We start from the raw sequence: 21,876 nt of genomic DNA, 5'->3' as shown, positions 1-21,876 counted from the left end.
CATATCATCTGCCTTGTTGTAGTAGTCAGGGGGAAAGTGAAATTGAGCATTTGTCATTGATTTAACAGAGTATGGCCATAATAGAAAAATAGATAATTGTCTAGTACAGCTGCCCCATGAGTCTGCGACACCAGTATGTCTGTCTAGGGTCCAATGTCTGGCTTGAGGGAAATGGCTTTAGGACGAGTTAGGAGGAGTGGACTTACTTCTTCACCGACTGCACACAGTTGCAACTCTAATCCGCCAATAAAAGATTAAGACGCTGGGGATGGATTTGTTGTGAACCAGAAAGACAGTGACACACACAAATAATAAAGTAAATAATGTTCCTAAGCTATATCATTTTTGGGTGTTTTTTTGTGGCCACACAGGAAGAAAGAATGTAACTCGAAAGCCTAGTTGTAAGGGAAGTAGAGCTTGTCTTCAAACTCTGGTTCACCTAGAAGTCGGTCACCTAACACACTACTTCTTTGACCGTCATCATCTTCCTGCTGTGGTACTTCATGAATGGTGTAATCCGGTAGTATGAAGTGCTGATTCATTTTGATCATAGTTAACCTCTCCATATTTTGGGGTGAGGGACTAGTCCTTCTCACTGTCAGAACGGCACCAGCAGCACTGAAAACATGCTCAGCAGAGACACTTGCTACGGGCCAAACAGATAGTTTGTCGCCAGCCTGCTGAGTACTGGCCATTGGTGCCTTTTCCCATACCAATACAGCAATGGGTTTTGATCAAAGTAGACCTCTGTTGGGTCAGCCAGATAGGCCTGGACCATCCGCTCAATGGTTATGGGTGCTCTACCTCTTTTACCTTTGCCTCAGCACTGGACTTAGGTCTTGGCTGTAGAAACCATTCCTGTGCCGATTTTGGGGCTGTTGCTCCTGTTCTTGTTGTTGTTAATGTTGTTCTTTGTGTTGTTGGTGGTTTTGGCTGTTGTGAGCTAACCGCACTGCCCTCAGGCTCTGAAGTGGAACTTAAAGGCTGTCTGCAGTACTTATTGTGCCCTGGAGGCTTTTAATTCCCGGCTGTTCTATTTCTAGTTGACTTGTTTGCACAGCTATCCAAGTTTTGTAGCTGGCAACATCCATGTCTGAAAAATGAATGAAAGTTTGCAGTAATGATTTGTACCGTGGATAAAGAATTGTAGCACAAATGTAATGGTTGGATGACACAATGCCTCTTTGCACCCTTGTATTTTCAGATAAGCGAAGGGTTAAGCTCTCCACGAATTCATATGCTTCTTTCTTTTCCTCTACACCTGCACACACTGCAGACACCTTCTTCAGCTGTTCCTGTAGTATTTGCAACAATGAGATAGCATGGCCCATGATACAGTCATCCTTGCTGACTTCATGTGTGAAGTCATCAAAAGGAAGCAGCATCTCTGTCAGGCATACTTAGGCCCCATTGGTCTATCTCAATGAGCATGCCTTTTTACAGTAGCATCCCCTCTTTACATGACATATTCATTGATTGATCTGTACTGCTCAAACAGACATTTAAGCATGTAATAAGTTGAGTTCCAACGTCTTGGTACCTCCTGGATCAGTGCTTTAACTTCCATTCCATTATCATGTTGAATGATCCTCATCTGCTTCTGGGCTTTAAAGTAATGGCTGAAATCTGTGCAGGTTCTTCTGCTGGCGGTCAGTAAATTGCTGACTCTGTCTTCTTTTTTCGGAAAGTCTTGAGCAATGATGGTAAAGCAGTGCCCCAAACACAGGACCCTGAAATAACCAACATCAGCCATGGCCTTAACTATTTTACTGCCATTGTCTGTGGCAACAAAACCAATGTTAAGTCCTCTTGGTTCCAGCAATTCAAAACCCTTGTTGTCATAGTCTTCCAAAATATTTGCAGCAGTATGAGATTTCTCCATGGTGAACATGGATACAGTTATATGTTTCTGAGCTGCATTTAAAATCTTAGCAGTGTCAATATCTACAGATATCTTCTCTCTAACCCCCACAAAAGAGATCCAGTGTGCAGTGATGCACATGTAATCAGTGGCTTGGCAACTGGTTCACGTCTGTTGTCAGGTGGATAGTGTGAACAGCACTCTGCTGCAAAGCTTGTCCAAGCAATTCCAGCACTTCGTGATGTAGTGTTGGAAGAGCAACTCAGGTGAAATAGGACCAGCTGGGAACCTTCCAATTGGGCAGATGGCTGCCACAAATTCAATAAAACCCACCCCTTCCACAAAGGAAAAAGGAAGGAGGTCCAGTGCTAACATTTTAGCCAGCTTTGCGTTGTACAAACGTGCTGTTGGGTGGTTACGTTCATACTGACCCATGACCAAAACATGCTGAGAATGGTAGCCTGGATGTTTTTCTTTTCTGGTGCTACTGATGCAGATGACTTCTTGACACCAGATGTTAGGCTCAATGCGCATTTTTTAATTGCGGTTCTCTCTTGCCTTGGACCCCTTGGTGTCTCAGCCTGATTCTTGTGCCATTGCGATGTTGCTGATGATGATGTGGGCAGTACCACTGCATTGCTGGGGACAGGGCTGCTTTAAGTACCAGAGAAAATGTGTCCCTCTTGTTCACCTTCCACCGTGATTGTATCTTCTTCATCCGCTCCACCAACAACACTTGCAGTTTTTTGGCCACCAAGGTGCGCCTCTCACTGAATCAAGTGGTGTTTTCACGGATGGGTTGTTTGGCCTCTGGTACCACAGTTTGTATCGAGCTTATCCCGACTAACACCTACTCAACAAATGGAGCATATAGCAATGTTCACCTCCTTCCTGCTAACTTCCCAAACTGAGGAGGTCAGCTTTCTGACACTGCTAGTGCTACTTGCAATTTCAGATAAACGAGTAGGTGAGCGTGATGTTTGACTCTCTGCAGGGCCTACTTCTACTGAGGTGGTTGTGGTGGATGTAGGTCGCTGCTGAGACTTTGTAAATATGGGAGTTGGTGTTGGTGGTATCTGTGTTGAGATATCCATGCTACATACCTTACAGCAATTTGGGATGGGGTAATGTCGGTCTCCACTGGGGCAAGGCTAATGTCCATGATTACTGATGCATCATCATCATCATCCTCCTCTTCTACATTTACCTCCATAACTTTAAGGCTTTCTGGAACCTTCCTTTTCCCTAGCATTGTCTCGTGGGGTGTCTCGCTCTCAGACTTAGGTGGGACCCAAGTGGCGTCTAGATCATCAGAAGGGGGCATGCAGGAGAAGTTGTTGGACTAACCCTCCTTTTCGTTGTAGGGAATCCGGAAGACAATGGATCTTCTGAAAGAGCGGCTTGCTCTTCTTCTTCCTCAGCAGGAAGCTCAATCTCCTGAACTGCCCTTACTTAGAGAGGAACCTCTACTTAGGGGTGATTGCAGCTGATGTTGCCCACTTATCTGTGTTTCCTGCATTGATTGGGTACTACTTAGAGATAACGATAAGTCAATTAAAACATCTTGTCGACGTTGTCGTGATTAGACTGGCTGCCTCTGCAGCAGACATGGGCTTAGGCCTAGGTTGGTCGGGTGGGTCCACTGATGCGGGTGTGCTCTCCTAACTTGCTCCCCAGACACCACTGCTGCAGGCACAATTTTTGGTTTCCCAAAAAAGGCCTTGGGCGACATACAGGTGATGGTAAATGGCAGTGCCTTCTTACTCGCAACTTTCTTGTTACTGGACCTGGTACCTTTCTTTGGGGCCATCTCAATGATGTCAGTTAGTATGCAGTGGCACAAGTTGAAGAGATGTCTGTCTGTGGTCATACGTCATGTGACATTGTGCGCAGGGCGCAGGATTTCTGTTTGGCAGTACAATGGGTGATGTTGTCTCCTCCTCTTTTGTGCACCTGAAAGCAAAGAAGCAAGAACAACATCAGTGAAATGTGGCATTGTTGTCGTTCAATTACTAGTATAAACAAATATAATATAATTTAGTGTGTGTGGTCACGCTTGTTAGTGCTTTTACCTCAGTTATTAAAACAATTAACAATACAGTGTAACCATTTGTGAGACTTTTACAACAACACGGGATTTCATGGTATACTGTGTATACTACACTCAGGAAGAATAGGAAAGAAAAACAATAACAACAAAAATACAAATGTAACGGTTTGGCATTGTGAATCACATGGGATGATCATTCAGCACTCCGGGAGCTGCAGCTGAAAAATTACTACACTGGAAGCAATAAGCCAAGTGGAAAAAAGGGAAGACAAACATGCAGGCCTATATGGCAAAATTACACTAACTGCCTCCACAAAATGGCCGCCAACCACATGGTCACACAACAACAACAAACAGGAGGCCTGGGAAACAAAAACAATGAACTCAAGCAGGCCTAAATGGAGTATGGACTATGGACGCAGACTTTACAAAATGGCCCCGGCCACATGGGGAGGCTCAGCCAAGGCAAATGATGGCCCACATCAGTGGTCCGGAGCAAACAACGCTTTGGAGCCCCCATGCTGCCTGCCTAGCATTGAATCAGTATTGTACCGACCCCTTGTACTGCTTTGTTTGACATCCTCCGATTGATAGGTGTGTGGGTGGCCTTGTATCTCTTCTCAACTGACGCATCTTAACTGCGCTGTCCTCCTACCTTCTTCTCCGATTCCCACATACGGGATAGTACGGCACATATTGCAATGGTATCCTATGGTAGCAATAATGATGATATCGTCACATATTGTCATAAGTATGTTTCTGTTGTATATTCTACACAGTTGGCGGTTTCCACAATTGCACCAATATCACTGTCAATTACTTATAGGTAAATTTGGTATTGTCAAGTGGGTAACTGTATGTTTAAAAATGCAATAAACGGGGGGCGTAGCCAGCGCCCGAAGAAGATGGCGGCTTGTCCGTGACTCTCACGGGACACGGGAAGTGGAGACGAGCCCAGCGCAACTCCCAGGACCTAACAAGATGCTGAACCGCTGGAGAAAGCGGGGGAAGCCCTGAAGACTCACCGGGCCCCACCGTCAAGTCTCCCAGTAGCATCTACATCGAGTTGTCCGCGTAATTCGTGGAGCGCAGCCAGGTCAGGTAGCAGGCGCCATTTTATACACCCGCTGACGGAGCTTGCTCCTATGCAGTCTTATATTCAGTGTGCATTCCCGCCTCAGCGCTTTCATCATAATCACTGGACATTAACCCCCTGCGCTACGCTTTCCTGGAGATTTCTTTTCACAAACAGAGGAAAATGTTCTTCATTCCCACAAATTGACTGTTCGAGCCTCGCGTTATTTCATGCGCCACAGGCCATTCCTTCTCAGAAAATATTGTGAGGCAGCCACTTAATACCACATTGAGGATATCTCTCTTGCAATTAACAGCGCCAGCGAGTTTCTTTTCATCAAGTTTCTCAGCGCTGCATGTATTCTTCATGGTGAAACTGGATTATGACTGCTAATTAACTTTTCCTCACATTCTTTGGCCTTAATACACGTTTCTGGCCATAGTTACATAATTGCTTATCGTTTTCATGGTTGCTCTTATGGCCTGGCTCCTCTGAGTCATTACTCCATGTCTTTTTTAAAGCAGATATGCTATTTTATTAAACTCTCTCACTTCATGATAGCTACATGACTCTAGCTTAGCCTATGTCTTAATTCTGTAGCCTTATTTGAGATCTTTGCTTGCATTTAATTAACCCTTTTGGTCTCAAATATACAGTTTCACTTCAGTTAGTTGTACTTATGATGTTCAATGCTTATGTATGAATTGCTCATTTTTTGATGGTATGACAAGATTGTTGTTATTGAATTCACTGACTCTGTACTTGTGGTACTTATACTTTGGATTCAGCATGTAAAGTATACCATTTATTATGATATTATTATCGTTCTTGTCAGTCATTTAAGATCATATTAAGGCTCATTGTATTTCAACTGGCTGTTATTAATTGTGATTTCTACAATTATCTACATACTTTTTGCTCATACCTATCTCCTAGTTTCGATATAAGTGTTAGTACTGATATTTGAGTCATTCATAGCTACATATTCCTTTTCTCGTGCCATTTGATTTCTGCAAATTCCTTGTGTATCTACTTGACTCTATGGGAAGATTATCTAAAGATCTTCATAAACCCTCACCTTCTACAAGGAAGTTTTTGATACATACTAGCTCTCGTTACCAGTGCTTATCAATGGAGGACACACCTGATACGCAATCTTCCAAGGCCTCTTCTGCCTCTTCCACCCCATCAACGTCCAGCACTAACAAGACTTCTATTAAAAGACTTAAAAAAGATATTCCCTCTCCTCCTAAGCAATCTACTTCAACCACGATGGATCTACTGCTAGACGAAATAAGGGCCCTGAGACCCTTTATAGAAGAAACTAAGTCCACCCTACAAATGTTTTCCGACAAGTGGTCTAACGTGGACAATAGAGTCACTACCTTGGAAGAAAATGTAGCATCACTTGAAACCTCTGTTTCCAAAGTAGACCCTTTGTGTGTGCAAGTCTCATTTCTACACAAACAAATTGAAAATTTGGAAACCAGGAACAGAAGGAACAACCTTTGCATGTATGGCCTGGCAGAAAATTCAGAAGGATCTGACCCAATTGCTTTTTTCAAATCCTTTTTGCCAAAACTTCTCCATCTGCAAGAATCCACCAACCTCAACATACAAAGAGCACATCGTCTAGGCTCACTGCCCGGTGAAATGATCTCTTCAACTGCAAGGAAACCAAGAGGCATCATCCTGTATTTCCTCGAATATACTGACCTACTTACAATTCTATCTGCTGCAAGATCCATGAAACGTATTGTAGTGAAGAAGGTCCACTCATGAAGGTAGTATTTCAAGATGATTTTATTCATGAAGATAACAGGTTGCAATGTACAGGACATCATGTAGATATGTGGTAGATCAGAGCCCCACCAGGAGCTGCCTGTCAGCTGCTCAGCCCATGACCAACTGTCACTCTGCCTCCCTCAGTCCCAACATTCCGAGGCATTATCAGACTCCAACATTCTAATGAGTCAGAACACGGGCACTGGCAGAGCAGGGCTGGTAAAACACCTTACAGTATAATATGCAGGATACTACATATCCCCTTTCGTTCTAACAGAAGCATTAAACTACTACGTGAATAACAACTAGCGTGAGAGAGCCAAGGAAGAGATAACAAGGAAGAATAGCAGAGGAACAGAAACAACGACCAGGAAAGGTGTAAGCAAAGCAGCGTGAAAAGACAGGTGGAAGAAAATGAGGAGGAGGAAGAGAAGATTAAAGCGGAAACCGATAGAGATAACACAGATTCACGGACATAGAAAAGATGAGGGTAAAATGAGTAATCAGAAAATGGAAACAACAAGGGGCAGAAAAACTCACATGCACCAAGGACTAAACCCCGAACACACCCACTGGCTAGGCAGGCAGTAAGGGAAGAAAGAACAAGGCACGATGGAAATCGGACACCAGCTTCCACACAGACACAGGAAAGAGGGAGTTACAGATTTCCCCCGGAACAGGGAAGGAAAGAGTAAAAAAGAACGAAAGAAAGCTGGGAGGCAAAAGACGACAACAAGACATGTAGATCCAGAAACCAGGGATGGCAATGAGAATGACACCACGAGGAAAGCTGGACGAATAGGAAAACAGAGAAGAGGCAAAGTAGATACATACAGGATGACTACAACTTCTCTCTGTTTCAATAAACAGAATAAATACAATGTAAATGTAGCATTGCGTTTTTCAAAACAGCAAAATTACAAAATGTAAATAGGCAATATCAGTCATAAGGACTAAAACCCATGACCGTCCTCTACCCCTATGTAAGAGTGTGAGGAGCACTGTAAATGGGACTGAAACCCATGTGACGCCCTATGTAGGGTGACCATGTAAATGTAAATGGGACTGTAACCCATAATAAGCCCTGTGTGAGGGTAAAATGTAAATGGGACTGTGACCCATAATAAGCCCTGTATGAGGGTAAAATGTAAATGGGACTGTGACCCATAATAAGCCCTATGTGAGGGTAAAATGTAAATTTACATGGGACTGTAACCCATAACACTGTTCCCTGTGTGAGGATACTCGTGTAAAAGTAGAAAGGGCTGTGACCCCAGCTACGGTGCCCTTGATAGGCTAAAATTCGTATGTTACCTATGTAGGCAAATGTATATGAGCAAATGGGGCTAGAACCCATTCCCATCCCTTTTTAGGGTAAAAATAATGTGAACAGGCACATATATGTGGGCAAACGGGGAAACACCCATTCCCACCCCTGTGTAGGGAAATATCTTTTGACATAAATAAAGATGCAAAAAATGCATAGTTTTTTTTCCTCTTATTTTTTTTTGAGGATGCTAATGGGCCTACAACCCATAGCTATCATCTTTCAATGTAAGATAACGTGCCATCATATTTCACCACACATTTGTTTTAATACATTTTAGAAAATAGGTGTAGGTGTGTGTGTGTGTGTCACCATCGTTTTGTGACACTTACTAGAAAATACAGCAGACATTTTAATGTGAAAAGCTCTCCAAGTTTCAAAAGTAATCTGCCAGACTATGTGAGCTCAAAAATCACAGGCACAATAGAATGTAAGCATGTCTGCTAAACATCTTTTTCCTTGTTCCTTGAATGTGCTAGAGTAAGAACAGCACTCTTTGAAAAGTCCCCATGTTCAATAGATAATTGCGCAAAAATGAAACAGCTCACCAATGCTCCTAAAGTGTCTCTGCATCAGAAACAGCATGAATACAACAATGAGTTCCGTGGTGATCTGCCAAAGTCCAGTGCATGTGAAAATGATGCCACATTAGAAGATTAATCATTGCACGATCTGTAGCTTGCAGCGCACATGGAATTAGGCTCTTATTTCATTCCGGCAAGAGCTGACAATGCCATTCCACTGAAAACGATAAAATGAGCTCTAAGACTTCAGGTATGAGATTCTTCGAAGATGAAAATGGTGGCACGCACTGAACGTGGCGCCGGATGGCTCCCGGTACGTTCCTGCTCTCAAATTGTGCCCTTCCACCTTGGATGACGTCATTGAGGCTTCACAGAGATGTAGAGATCTGCGCAGCTCTTCTGAGAGAGGTGAGATAAGCGCGAAGGAAAAACAAACATTTTATGACAGTTAAACTGTCACAGAGCAGGCCGAAAATAGTGATGCAGATTAAAAATAAACTGTAGAGAGACTCACCTCGGCATATTTATTTTTCACTTGCAAAGTGAGAAAAAGTGTATAGTGCGCACTGGGGGCATATATGTAAGAAAACCACATTTTTTTTTGAAGAGGCAGTTAAACCATAGAATGGACATTTCATGAAGTTGTAGGCAGTCCATCACAGCAAATGTCAAGAACAGATAATCTCAAAGGTTGACCTCAACAATATTCCACAGAGATGCGTTTACAAGCACAAGGCCAACACGATGGATGAGGTGAAAAGTTAATCTTTTAAATGTAGATGTAGCCACCCGGCGCGTCTATGTGCACAGGATCACACCATGCAGGAATAAGGTGCAGAGAATCACACAGCATAATGAATTGAAAAGGCATATAGTTCAGTAGCCACATCTTACCACTATTGGTAATCAAAATGAAACAAACAGCTGTCTGTAAATAGTGGAAAACTGCGCTGCAGAGTAGCAGACTGCGTTGGTAACACTAAAGTCCAAATGGTGTAGTGTAGATGAGCACAGGACGCCTGGGCTAGGGCTGGACAGTGGTGAGGCCACTGGTGGGGCAAACAGGCGTAATGTTTTGTGCTTACTTGTTTCTTGTTGTCTTGTTTTTCTTTTCTTTGAAGTTCTTGATTCTTCCTTGCAGTTGTCTTCATTGTACTGTGTAGAATACGCTTTTTTCTTCTTCGTAGTTAATTCCTTCTTGTGGTTACCTCTTCTTCTGTAAATTGTGGTTGTTGCCACTGTAGTTTCATTATTTTGAGCCATCTCCAGGTCCACTTTTAAATCAGGTACCTGTGATTTGCTTGTAGCTGTAGGTTCTTCGTCACCTCGTCGTCGCCAAAATATGTAGTGAAGAAGGTCCACTCATGAAGGTAGTATTTCAAGATGATTTTATTCATGAAGATAACAGGTTGCAATGTACAGGACATCATGTAGATATGTGGTAGATCAGAGCCCCACCAGGAGCTGCCTGTCAGCTGCTCAGCCCATGACCAACTGTCACTCAGCCTCCCTCAGTCCCAACATTCCGAGGCATTATCAGACTCCAACATTCTAATGAGTCAGAACACAGGCACTGGCAGAGCAGGGCTGGTAAAACACCTTACAGTATAATATGCAGGATACTACACGTATCATTTGGTCAGGAAGCCCTCTTTATTTCTTGCAAGACTATGCTAAATCCACGGCTGATCGTCGCAAAGAATTTCTTTCCTTCAGGCCACAATTACGTTCAATGGGAGCTCGCTTCGGGCTTCTTGATCCTTGCCTCTTCAAAGTGACTCTCAATAACAAAACTACGACTTATGATGATCCTCTGAAATTGAAAAGTTTCTTATACTCCCACAATGCTGACAACATGGAATTTGCCTCTGCTTCTATTTCTAAATAACCCTTATACATGTAGAATGTTTCTGTTATTTCAGGTTTACAGTTCACGGTTATAGTTTCTCTCTGATGGCTGATTATCATCTTGCTATGGTTTTTTACATATAATATGTATTTAGTTCTTAGGTTGGACTTACTTTGTTGTTCTTTTTACTCATACAGATATGTTTCCTGATTATCATCTCCTCCCCTCATGTTCCTGGAGTCTGTGGGAATTGTTCTCCCTTCCTGTTTCTCCCCTTGAGTTTTTGGACCCGTCATTGTTCTCTGTGGCCTCCACCCTCCCACCCCTTCTATGTTCTGGATGTTATGTAAGTTATCTTTTCTTGTTATAGTTTTCTCGTTCTTCTATATTCTTCTCTTTACTTTCTTACTTTTTCCTTTTCTTCTTCTCTCTTGCTCGTTCTTCTTTTTTACGTCTCATCTTTCTTTGCTAATAACTCTGACTTTTGTTTTCATTCTTATGTTCTTTTTACAATTTTTCCTTATTGTACTATTTTCTTTCAGTTCTATGGATTTACATACAGTTATTGTATTGCAACACATGTTTTGTATCCCTTTACATTTTATACATGCCGTTAAAAATTGTATCTTGGAATGTTAGAGTTTGCATTCCCCAATTAAGAGACAAAGAGTTTTAACACACTTAGCCAAACTTAACACAGATATTGCATGCATACAGGAATCACATATTTCTGCCGATTAATCTGCCAAGTTAAAAAGGGGTTGGATGGGTGAACTCTTCTTCTCCCTGGGTGATGGCAAACGTAATGGAGTCCTTCTGTCAAGATTCTCATGAGTTGTATGGATCAACTAGGACGATGGGTACTGGTCAAATTTATCATAGATAATACTCCGGTTTCCCTTCTAAACATCTATGCCCCTGCAACTGGTGATGCCTCGTTTTGGACCTCCTTAGCCCCATATATCACCCAATATTATGATGATAATTTTAGTCTAGTAGGGGACTGTAATGAAGTTTTTGAACCTTTTCTAGAAAGATGTTCTGTTGCTGCTTACAGTCCCCATAAATCACATAAATCATTTACACATCTTATACATCAGTTTAAACTTATTGATGCTTGGAGGCTGTGTAATCCCACCCTAAGAGAATATTCCTTATTCTCGCCACCTCATCAAACTCAATCCAGATTAGATTCTTTTTTTATTTCTCATCATCTTTCCCAATCCTTAATTGCTTCTGAAATAGGTTCTATATTGATTTCTGATCATGCACCCGTCACCATTTCCTTGGACATACTACAAAAAACATCCCTTACTCGAAAATGGCGTTTTAATAATTCCCTTCTTCTTGATTCAAATTTTGTCTCATCCTTCACCTCATTTTTTAATGTATATCTTTTGTTAAATCATTCCGATGACATTTCATTTTCAATAGTTTGGGATGCTTTCAAGGCTGCTACTAGAGACTTCATTCTGGGTGATGTATCTCGCAAGCGGAAAAAAGCGCGACAAGCCACATCAGATCTTTTCTCCAAAATCAAACGTTTGGAACACTCCTATTATACTTCTAAATCGAAAGATTGCTTAATTGAACTTATTGCCACTAAACTTCAATTTAATAAAGACACCACAAATAATGCTTCAAATTTTTTATTAAAATCCAATGCCAAATTCTATGGTGGTCAAAATAAGGCTGGGAAATTACTAGCCAACTATTTAAAAATAAAACAAAACAAAAATAATATAGAATCTATTTTTGGTCAAGATCAGTCGTTGAAGCATAAGGATGAAGACATCTTGAATGAATTTCTTCAATTTTATAAAACACTATATTCTTCTGAATCCTCTTCTTCCGATCAATCCATGTCTAATTTCTTATCCAAAATTCAACTCTCTTCTGACAGACCTGGCGACCTTTCTTCCCTAGAGACGAATTGAACACAAAAAGAACTTCTTCTCGCACTGAAAACCAGATGGATTTACGGTTGAATTTTTTATGCATTTTTCCAATTTACTTCTTCCAAAATTACATCTTCTTTTATCTACCTTTTTCGACTCTGGTACCTCTTCAGGTTCTTTTTCAGGTGCTCTCTTTTGCTTTCTCCCCAAACCGGGTAAAGATCCTCAACATTGTAAAAATGATAGACCCATCTCTTTAGTAAATATCGATTACAAAATCTTTTCAAAGGCTTTGGCCTTACGTTTAGAATCTCACTTACCTGATCTTTTGGGAAAGGAACAATCTGGTTTTGTTAAGGGTAGATTGCTTGCGGACAACACTAGGTTATTATTTGATATTTTATCCAAAACTTGTCACTCGTCAGATTCTATTGCTGCTATAGTTCTAGATGCTTAGAAAGCTTTTGATAGAGTCGAATGGAGATATCTTTTCCATACTTTGAAGTGGTTTGGATTTGGGCCAAAAATTTCTACTCTGATTTCTCTTTTATACTTATGAAAACTTACAAATTGTATCCTGGAATATAGCAGGACTAGCAGCTAAATTCGAGTCCCGAGAATGGCTCAGTTACATAAATAAATTTCAAATAATTTGCCTACAGGAAACATGGGTTATTGAACCAAATGACTATAGTTTAGAGGGCTACAAAAGTTTTTTTGTTCCAGCTACAAAGGTAGCCTCAGGGAGAGCTAGTGGGGGACTAGTGATATATGTTAATTTACATATCCAGGGTACTTGGATAAACCTCAATCAGGGCTTACATAACCTACAAGTAGTAAGGCTTCACTCCAAAACACTACACCTTTTCTTGGTTAACTGGTACAACGCTGTTGGTACAACGGAAAAGGGAAAAGCTGTAAAGGAACTGGACTCCTGTTTAGAAAATCTGAATTTCTCAAATAAGACACCAAACCCCCCAAGTCTTATACTGTTGGGGGATTTTAACTGTCACCTTTGTGACAAATTAAAACCCTTTAATAAAGACTGGTCAAGATGCACCATAGTGAAAGGGCCACATTTTACCCATGCTAGGGAAGGATGGGATCTAGAGAGACTAGTGAAAAGGCACAATCTCATCCAAACCCTAGATCTCGCAGATTTGGGCGAAAAGGGAGAACTAAACCCAACATATAGAGGCAGAGGTTGCCACTCTTACATTGATTATATTCTTGTTTCACCTATACTAAAAAGAAACATCAATAAAATCATAATAGATGCAAGCATCTTCAGTGATCACAATCCGGTGATACTTGTAACAAAAGGGTTTGATTTTAAATTAGGCCTAAAGAGAATTGACATAATGGAAAAGGCAGTGGATCAAGGAAGGAGAATCAAATGGGCCAAGATTGATGGGGACAGATTCTATAAAAAACTGATAACAGAGGGCTTAAATGCAATAAACATATGCCTTGATCCTAGGGTGGAAGGACTCCCGGTGGTCAGGGCTTTTGAAGAAATTGCGTCCCATGTTAATAATCTCCTAAAGACTTCGAGAACTAGCAAAGTGCCCCCGATGCCACGTTGGTTTGACTCTGTCTGCACTAAGGCGCACAAAAAATTGAAATTTAGCCTTCATCAAAAACCAAGGGATAACCTCACAGTAGCTCAGAATAGACTGGAATATAAAAAAGCTCTGAAAAAGCGTAAACAAAGTTTACAAATTCAAGCCTGGGAGGATTTAAGGGACGCCGCAGAAAGGAAAGACACCTCAAGCTTCTGGAAAGTTATTAACTCCCCATGTTTTCAGGACCCAGGAGTACCAAAAATAACGAACATCATCTTGCCAGAACAATGGCAGACCCACTTTCAGAGTCTTTATAATCATACAAAACACTCCACCCAGGGGGATGACCCAAGGAGGACACAGCCGGTCAAACTGGTTTTCTCCCTGGAAGAAGTTGAAATGGGAATAGCAGGGCTCAGCAAAAACAAAGCACCCGGCCCGGACGGAATTCCACCAGACCTATTCCTAAGTAGACCCGAGCTATGGGCGCCGCTGCTTACCAGGGTTTTGAACGAGGCAATGGTGGCAGGATTCTTGGTCGACGGCAACCATAGTTCCGATTTACAAAAAAGGAAACCGTAACGATCCCCAGTGTTACCGCCCCATTTCACTTATTGATGTGACTGCAAAAGTTTTGGGGCGTGTAATCTTACATCGTCTACAAGACTGGGTGGAGGAGCATCAGGTCTTTTCGGACATCCAATACGGTTTCAGGGAGGGAAGATCCACCACTGACCAATGTTTGAATCTATACCTTTTGACAGCAAAATACATCATAGCTGGCAAGGGGTCCATCTACATGGGGTTTATGGACCTCTCTGCGGCTTTTGACTGCGTAAATAGGAGAAAGCTTTGGTCTCTGTTGATAGAACTAGGAGTGGAACAATCCCTTGTGGATATCCTGCAATCTCTACACTGGAATACATCTGCAAGCGTGAGATATAATCAAGAGGGAAATAAAACCGACCCCTTTGCTTGCACCAGTGGAGTAAGGCAGGGTTGCATCCTTGCACCCTTCCTTTTCTCTATATATATCAACTCCCTGGAAAAAGATCTCTTGAAACTAAAGGTGGACTCACCCCAAATCGGTCATCGTGCAGTACCGGTATTACTTTACGCCGATGACGCGGTCTTGCTAGCCAGAACTCCCTTGGGTCTACAAAAACTGATTGATGGTTTCGTTGAATTTATGGGCAAGCTGGATCTAACAACAAATCTGGAAAAATCCTACATTATGTCACCAGGGCAAACGAAAAAAGGGAATTTTGTCTACCACATTGGGTTACACAAAATCAACCAGGTTAAGACTTTCTCATACCTGGGGGTATTGTTCGATAACCACCTCAATTTTAAACCCCTGGCAGAGAAACACGCAATAAAATTGGCGGCGTCAGTAGGAGCCATTATGGGGTACGGACAAAGACTGGGAAGGTGGTCTCCAGAACAAATACTAAACCTATATAGATCAATTTGCTGTGCGAAGGTAACCTATGGCGCAGAAGTTTGGGGCTTCATAGACAAGAAAGCACAGCAAATACAGACAGAAGAAAACAAATTCCTGAGGAGAATCCTGAAAGTGCCCCAGAGTGTCCCTGCCCATATTATCCATGAGGAAGTGGGAGAATCCTTTATAGAAGATCGGATCAAACTTAAACCTCTCCTGGCATGGGTCAAAATATGGACTAATTCAGAGGCGACCCTAACAAGACAAATCATCTCGGATTGCCTCAAACGCGACAAAGGACACAATATACCTTGGTTGAAGTACATTAAGATCTCATTTGAAGAGATTGACTGTATAAACTTTTTTACTTCCCCAGAATCCCTAACTGATGAGAGTAAAACCATGGTTAAAAAACTTTTTCCAGAACGTTTACGGATAACTAGGGCCAAGAATGAAAGTCATAAACCCACTGTATTATTGTACTGCAAACTCTCAGCGAAGCAAGGAATGGAGCCAAATTTGAGGGTCATGTATAATACACAGGATCGCTATCTCATGACTCGTTTTAGATTTAATATGCTTCACCATTTATTTGCGGTCCCTGCTGGGTTCACTCATACAGTGGAAGAGAAGGGTACCTGCGGCTGCGACAACAGGTCTCCGCAGGATATCCTTCATTTTGTTTTATTGTGCCCATTTTATACAGTGCCAAGACGTAAGTTCCTGGTGGGGATTTTGAAAGAATCAAAGTTCAGACAAGCGAAACTGGCCCTGAAGTTTCTCCAGGAAGCTGAAGACGCCTACAGTCTACTATGCACTATAACGTTTATCCGGCTAGCACTACGGTTACGGAACACCAGAGAACTAGGATCGTAACACCGTCTGACCCTTTGAAAAAATGAACTTCCTCCCCCATTAGCCCATCGAATTATGGTTTTATCTAAATTTACCTTTTTTAATGGAAACTGTATTTTATAATATTTTGTGTATATATTGTAGATGTGCTTTTATGGTGTCTTTTTAAGAACCGAATAAAGATTATAAATTGAATTGAAATTCTCTTTTATATTCACATCCAAGAGCAGCTATTGTGGCAAACGGTGGTATTTCTCCATACTTCTCCTTGGAGAGAGGGGTTAGGCAGGGTTGTCCCTTATCTCCTTTCCTGTTTAACCTTGCCCTTAAACCTTTCTTATTGCGGATCCGTCAAAACACTGAAATTCTCGGTTTTAAATTCAAGCAGACCTCAGTTAAAATGGCAGCTTATGCTGATGATGTTTTATTGTTTTTGTCACATCCCGAATCTTCCCTTCCTGCTTTTCTGGATGAAGTTAATTCTTTTGCACAAGTTTCCGGTTATAAATTAAATAAACACAAATGCGAAATCTTGCCCCTGACTAAATTTACTTTTAAGGCTGACTTTATCAATTCGGGTTTCATGTGGAATCCTAGCTATATTAAATACCTGGGTCTTCACTTTAGTTCTTCCCTTTCAGGTTCCATTGCTCGTAGTATGGAGGACTGCATACAAAAAATAACTGCTCTCACTACAAAATGGCACCCCCTATACTTATTGTGGTGGGGCAGATTGGATACGGTTAAAATAATGCTCTCTCCCATAGTTCTCTTTACGATTTCCAATATTCCTTTCTCAATACCTTTGCAGTATTTCAAAAAAACTTAATTCAATCCTATCCCTCTTTCTATGGGGACATAAACGCTCTCGCATGTCTATATCCAAATTAACCCGACCCAAGTCAGAAGGTGGAGTGAACTTTCCAAATTTTTCATTATACCATAAATCCTTTTTATTAAAATCAAGCATCAAAATGGATTTCAGATCCTTCCGTGCCTTCTCCCTTATGGTTAACTTTGGAACAATCATTTATTTTGCGGTTCACCTTTGAGGAATATCTTTTGTTTTCACGCAATACACAATTGCTATCTACTCCTATTCTTAAATATACTCCCGCCGCCTCTTATATACTCCTATTTTGAACAACCTATATGGCGCAATACTTCTATTCTGATAAATAATAAACCAATTTTTTGGAAAACGTGGAGACAACGTAACCTTATTTGGGTACATCAACAATTTCATCACGACCGCATCATCCCATTTTCCCAAGCTGCTTCTTCTTTAAATTTACCCCCCACATTTTATGCCAAATACTTGTTACTATCACAAGCATTACATTCAGCGTATATTACTTACAATGCATCTTCTCCTCCTCAATGTATGGATTCCTCTAATATATCCACGTTACGGACATTATTAACTAAGGGTGTCAGAGCTTCCAAGATTTAATCACTTCTTCATGCTCCATCATTACCCCGTGCCAAAACCAAGACAGAAACATTATGGGAAGCGGATTTTGATGTTTCATGGTCTATTGAGATATGGGATAAAATTTGGCTGAAATTGCTCAAATCCTCTAGGGCTACAAACACCACTCAGACTTTATTTCTTGTTTATAATAGACTCCTAATATCGCCACTTGCCCATAGCAAATATCATTCAGATACTTCTGATACGTGTTGGACAAGTTCCTCACCACATGCAGACTTCGTTCATTTACTCTTCAAGTATGCTCCAGTTCATATATTTTGGAATAAAGTTTGGTCCCAAATTAATACTATTTTTTCCTCAAATCACCCTATTTCTATTACCCACATTTTCTTAGGAAGCATATCTCCTATTTGGGCCCATCACACGTCTAACGTCAAGATAATAAACTTACTATTAGCGGTAGCCTTTCAGCAAATCACTAAACTTTGGAAAGATCACACTAAACTTTCGTATCAGGCATGGTGGTATGCTGTCTGTTATAACCATAGATTAGACACAACATTTGTTTACCCACTAGCTTTAGCCACAAGAAGAAGACAATTATGGGACCCCATTACATCCTTCTTTGATATGAATGCTAGGCGTTCCTTGTCTCTAACTCCTTTACAACAAGAAGTTGCAAAACCTCCATAACTTCCTTTAGGTTGCTCTATTTCTTCTGCTCACTATGTATATTAACTTGCATGTATAGTATGTTTTATACCTACTTGATTACTATTCTATTAATTCTTAATTTTAACTGCACATCGTCTTATTATAATTGACTTATTTTTCCCTTAAACATCTCATATCTTTTACTGTATGTTCATCATATCACCGTTAATATTGTACCTTGCATTCTTTCATATTATTTACATCAATAAACTTCTTTTGAACTGAGAAATAAATGCAATACCTAAATAAAAAAAAGTAGTGGACATGCTTAGTCAACCATTTCTCTATAACCTGAAACATATATCATTCTAAATGTCTAGGTTTTGGTGAGCGGGTTTGGCAAGGTGGAACATATTACATTTGTTAATACTTGTTGGAAGTCCAATGCAACAAAATGAAGCTGACACATTCCAGAATGCCCTGATATAGGAAACGAAAAACTAGCGCGGGGAATGAGGTGCCTTGGTGGCATGAAGTCATAAATTAACGTTGGCTTTGTGGGGTCATTTTGTTCCACCATCTGAGGTGGGCTGTCTCTTAATATTGTGCAATGTATGCTGTTATTGGCTGATAGGTTACAGCTCTCAAGTGACTGAGGTGCATGGCTGAGTATCCCATCCAGTCCAGGTTTTTAATTTGCTTTCTGGGACATATAGTTCTGTTTACCCCATACTAGAATGAAGCCTACGCGTCCCAGAGTACAGAGGAAAGCTGTTCTAGAGGAGCTACGCATGCAAGGGCCTGGGAAAAGCGAGATCTCGGCTGCCACTTCCTGAGGTTGTATGGCAACGGCTCTTGTGAAATGTGTTCATTTTGTCCATTGTATTGTTAATTAATGTTTCCCTGCGCCCTCAATATACAACTGTCTTGTCTCATAATCACTGAAGGAGATAATGATAAACTGCATTTCCCAAATATCTGAAAAGTATCTAAAAACCTGCAGAATGTTCTCCAGTCTGCACCTATCGTCACTACAGGCCCTCTTTTTCAGTGTGCAAGGCTGCCCCCACAACCCTGGCGCAACGTCCTCGCCTAGTGTTTGGCAGCTTGCTTGCCTGTCAATATTAGCTGCGAAAAATAAACCAAAATGTGGTTTGGGTCATACTGTATTGAAAATCAATAAATGCATGTTATAAAAAAAGAGAAAGCTAGAATCTGTGTTTATCTCTACACTTTCTTGGATTGAAAGATCTGTTGATCACCGCCAAGTAAGTACATTCAGACCAGACACGCACACACACCTACCTTCTTGAGATGGCCTGAAATGCACGCCTATTCTGCTACAGCTGTTTTAGTTACTGTTAATTAACAGGACTCTATTAATGCTTGAAGTAGGAAATGCTGAGCTAGTCCTCGGGCAGTGAACTGCAAACCGAAGGCTGCACCGAGAGTTACGTAGTAGATGCGTTGTACGCAACGAGTACTCTGAAGCTAACCCGGAAGAACAAGATACAACCGTGGGGAGTTCACAGCCTGGTATAATCACAGAAAAAAGAGCAGATGTCGAGCTAATGATTTAAGAAGCTCAAACTGAGCTTATTTTATCCTTTGGACTCTGACTCCTGGGAGCTTTTCAAATGATTAAGCTGGACCGTAGTCACCACGGCTACGGTAAGGGTTCAGGTGAGTTCAAGGTTGAGTAAAAGATGATGACAAGAAACTTGCGACAGATAAGTGCACGATCGATCATTCGTTTTCAGCCACGCCAATGTCTCTTTCTTACTTTTGAATGTCTTGAACTCTGCTATCCATGTCAATGTACACAGGTGCAAAGTGACTGTGTTATATTTACCACGACCCATGGTACTCAGAACAGGACGTTGCATTCTGGGATTTGTAGTTCTGCTTATTTCCCTATTCATATAATAGGAGAAAATTCTAAACTATGAAAAACAATAAACATTTGATCGTGGCTAGCGCATTGGTTATAAAACAAAGACTCTGGGGAGAGTTCCCAGGCATTAGTCAGTTTACCTGGCTGCAATGGGAATCTCTTATGTTGATCCCACGTAAAAAAAAAATGATGTAGTGTAGGAGTGCATGTTACACAATTTGCAGCCAAACTGTTGCTCTCTGATACTTAGATGTTTTACGTCGCATTATTGCTATAATTAGGACATTGGGATAAAACCAAAATGTGCTTTGAATTTACTTGCTAAACTCCGTTGCATGAACCGAGACCTTTCCAAGTTTTTTCTCTGATCTGCAACTTATTTTGCCCGGGCATTGCAGTGTGCATGCTTCAGACACAAATCGTATCCTGGTACACCAGTCTTTAATAACCGAAAAATGTTGGTCAGAAACACGTGGCATTCTCAATCTCCAGATAATTATGCAAAATATATTTTTCAATTTATTAAATTAATTGAATGATAATGTAAAGCTTTGCAAGTAAATAGCACGGGAATGGATAGGAATATGTGTGGCAGTGAAGAAGAATAATAGTGTAGAATAATAGATTACAATAAAAGTGTAGAATAATAGTCATATAACAGAGTAGGATAATAGAGTAGAATAATAGAGTAGAATAATAGAGTAGAATAAAAGTTAAAAATAATAGAGTAGAACAATAGTGTAAAATAATAGAGTAGAATAATATTGTTTAAGGATAAAAGACAAGGTGACAACTGCACTTTCAAGCCATACCTAAAGATCCATGCATGCTAATTACTGTCCTCCTCCCACCTGTACTGCTGCCAGAGTAAAACACCCACAATTATTTAGTTATCCAAGCCACTTTAATAGCATTACAATTGTCATACGTGTGCCCCTGAAAGTTCAAACTCGGGCACATGAATATATAAACGAAATGATCACACCTGTGTGAAGGGCAAGCACTTTTTTTGTGTAAGCACATGACTTCTGCCCAATCAACACATACTCCTGGCTCCCACATGTTGGCAGAGTCAAATCTCCCTCTAATGATCCTCATATAATAGTCTGGCAACAGACATGCTGCCAAGCCAGACCATAAAAATGTTGAGTGAGAATTACAGTAGAAATAAAAGTTCGTAAGGCACCATACTGAATCTGCAACTGCATTAGTGCTATGCCTGGGCCATTATACAGAATACAGATGACTCATGCATAATAGGTAAATTATGTTCTTCTGGAATTGGATACTATAAGGCTTGTAATTAGTAACTAGAATTGTTAAAGTCAAATAGGTCACACTGGTAAAAGAAAGTATTTCTTCATTGGATTAATTAATCCGTCTGTCTTTTCACTTAGTCACTCATCATCCATACACCACTCATCCTTACACTCAAGTATAAATTAATGCACTGAAGAAAACCACTAGGATAGCCCATCCTCAATACTACGAACAAAGACAACAATTATAAAAGTTTTTTTTTTTACTTACAACCTAATGACTTTGCCAATGCTTGTTTAGGTTTAAAAATCCGATCCCCCAGTTCAAAGTGAACATTTTGTTGGCACTGCACAAAATGCATAAATACAAAAAATATTCTTTAACAAAAAGTATGATCAAT

At 40.8% G+C, this 21,876-nt stretch overlaps 1 long non-coding RNA gene across 1 annotated transcript in view; it reads right to left on the bottom strand.

Moving 5' to 3' along the window:
* The window catches only part of LOC144826196 (uncharacterized), a 35,790-nt gene extending 16,042 nt beyond the window's left edge, over positions 1-19,748 (bottom strand). Inside the window, exons 1-2 of the long non-coding RNA XR_013609700.1 lie at positions 19,628-19,748; positions 3,656-3,814 (exon numbers count right to left, since the gene is read on the bottom strand). This is a non-coding gene — a long non-coding RNA (uncharacterized LOC144826196). The remainder of the gene's footprint in view (positions 1-3,655; positions 3,815-19,627) is intronic.
* Positions 19,749-21,876: the final 2,128 nt, after the last annotated feature.

This window comes from Lissotriton helveticus, chromosome 3_2 (genome assembly GCF_964261635.1).
Source record: "Lissotriton helveticus chromosome 3_2, aLisHel1.1, whole genome shotgun sequence".
Taxonomy (NCBI): Eukaryota; Metazoa; Chordata; class Amphibia; order Caudata; family Salamandridae; genus Lissotriton; species Lissotriton helveticus.
This window is presented reverse-complemented; position numbering and strand designations above follow the sequence as displayed.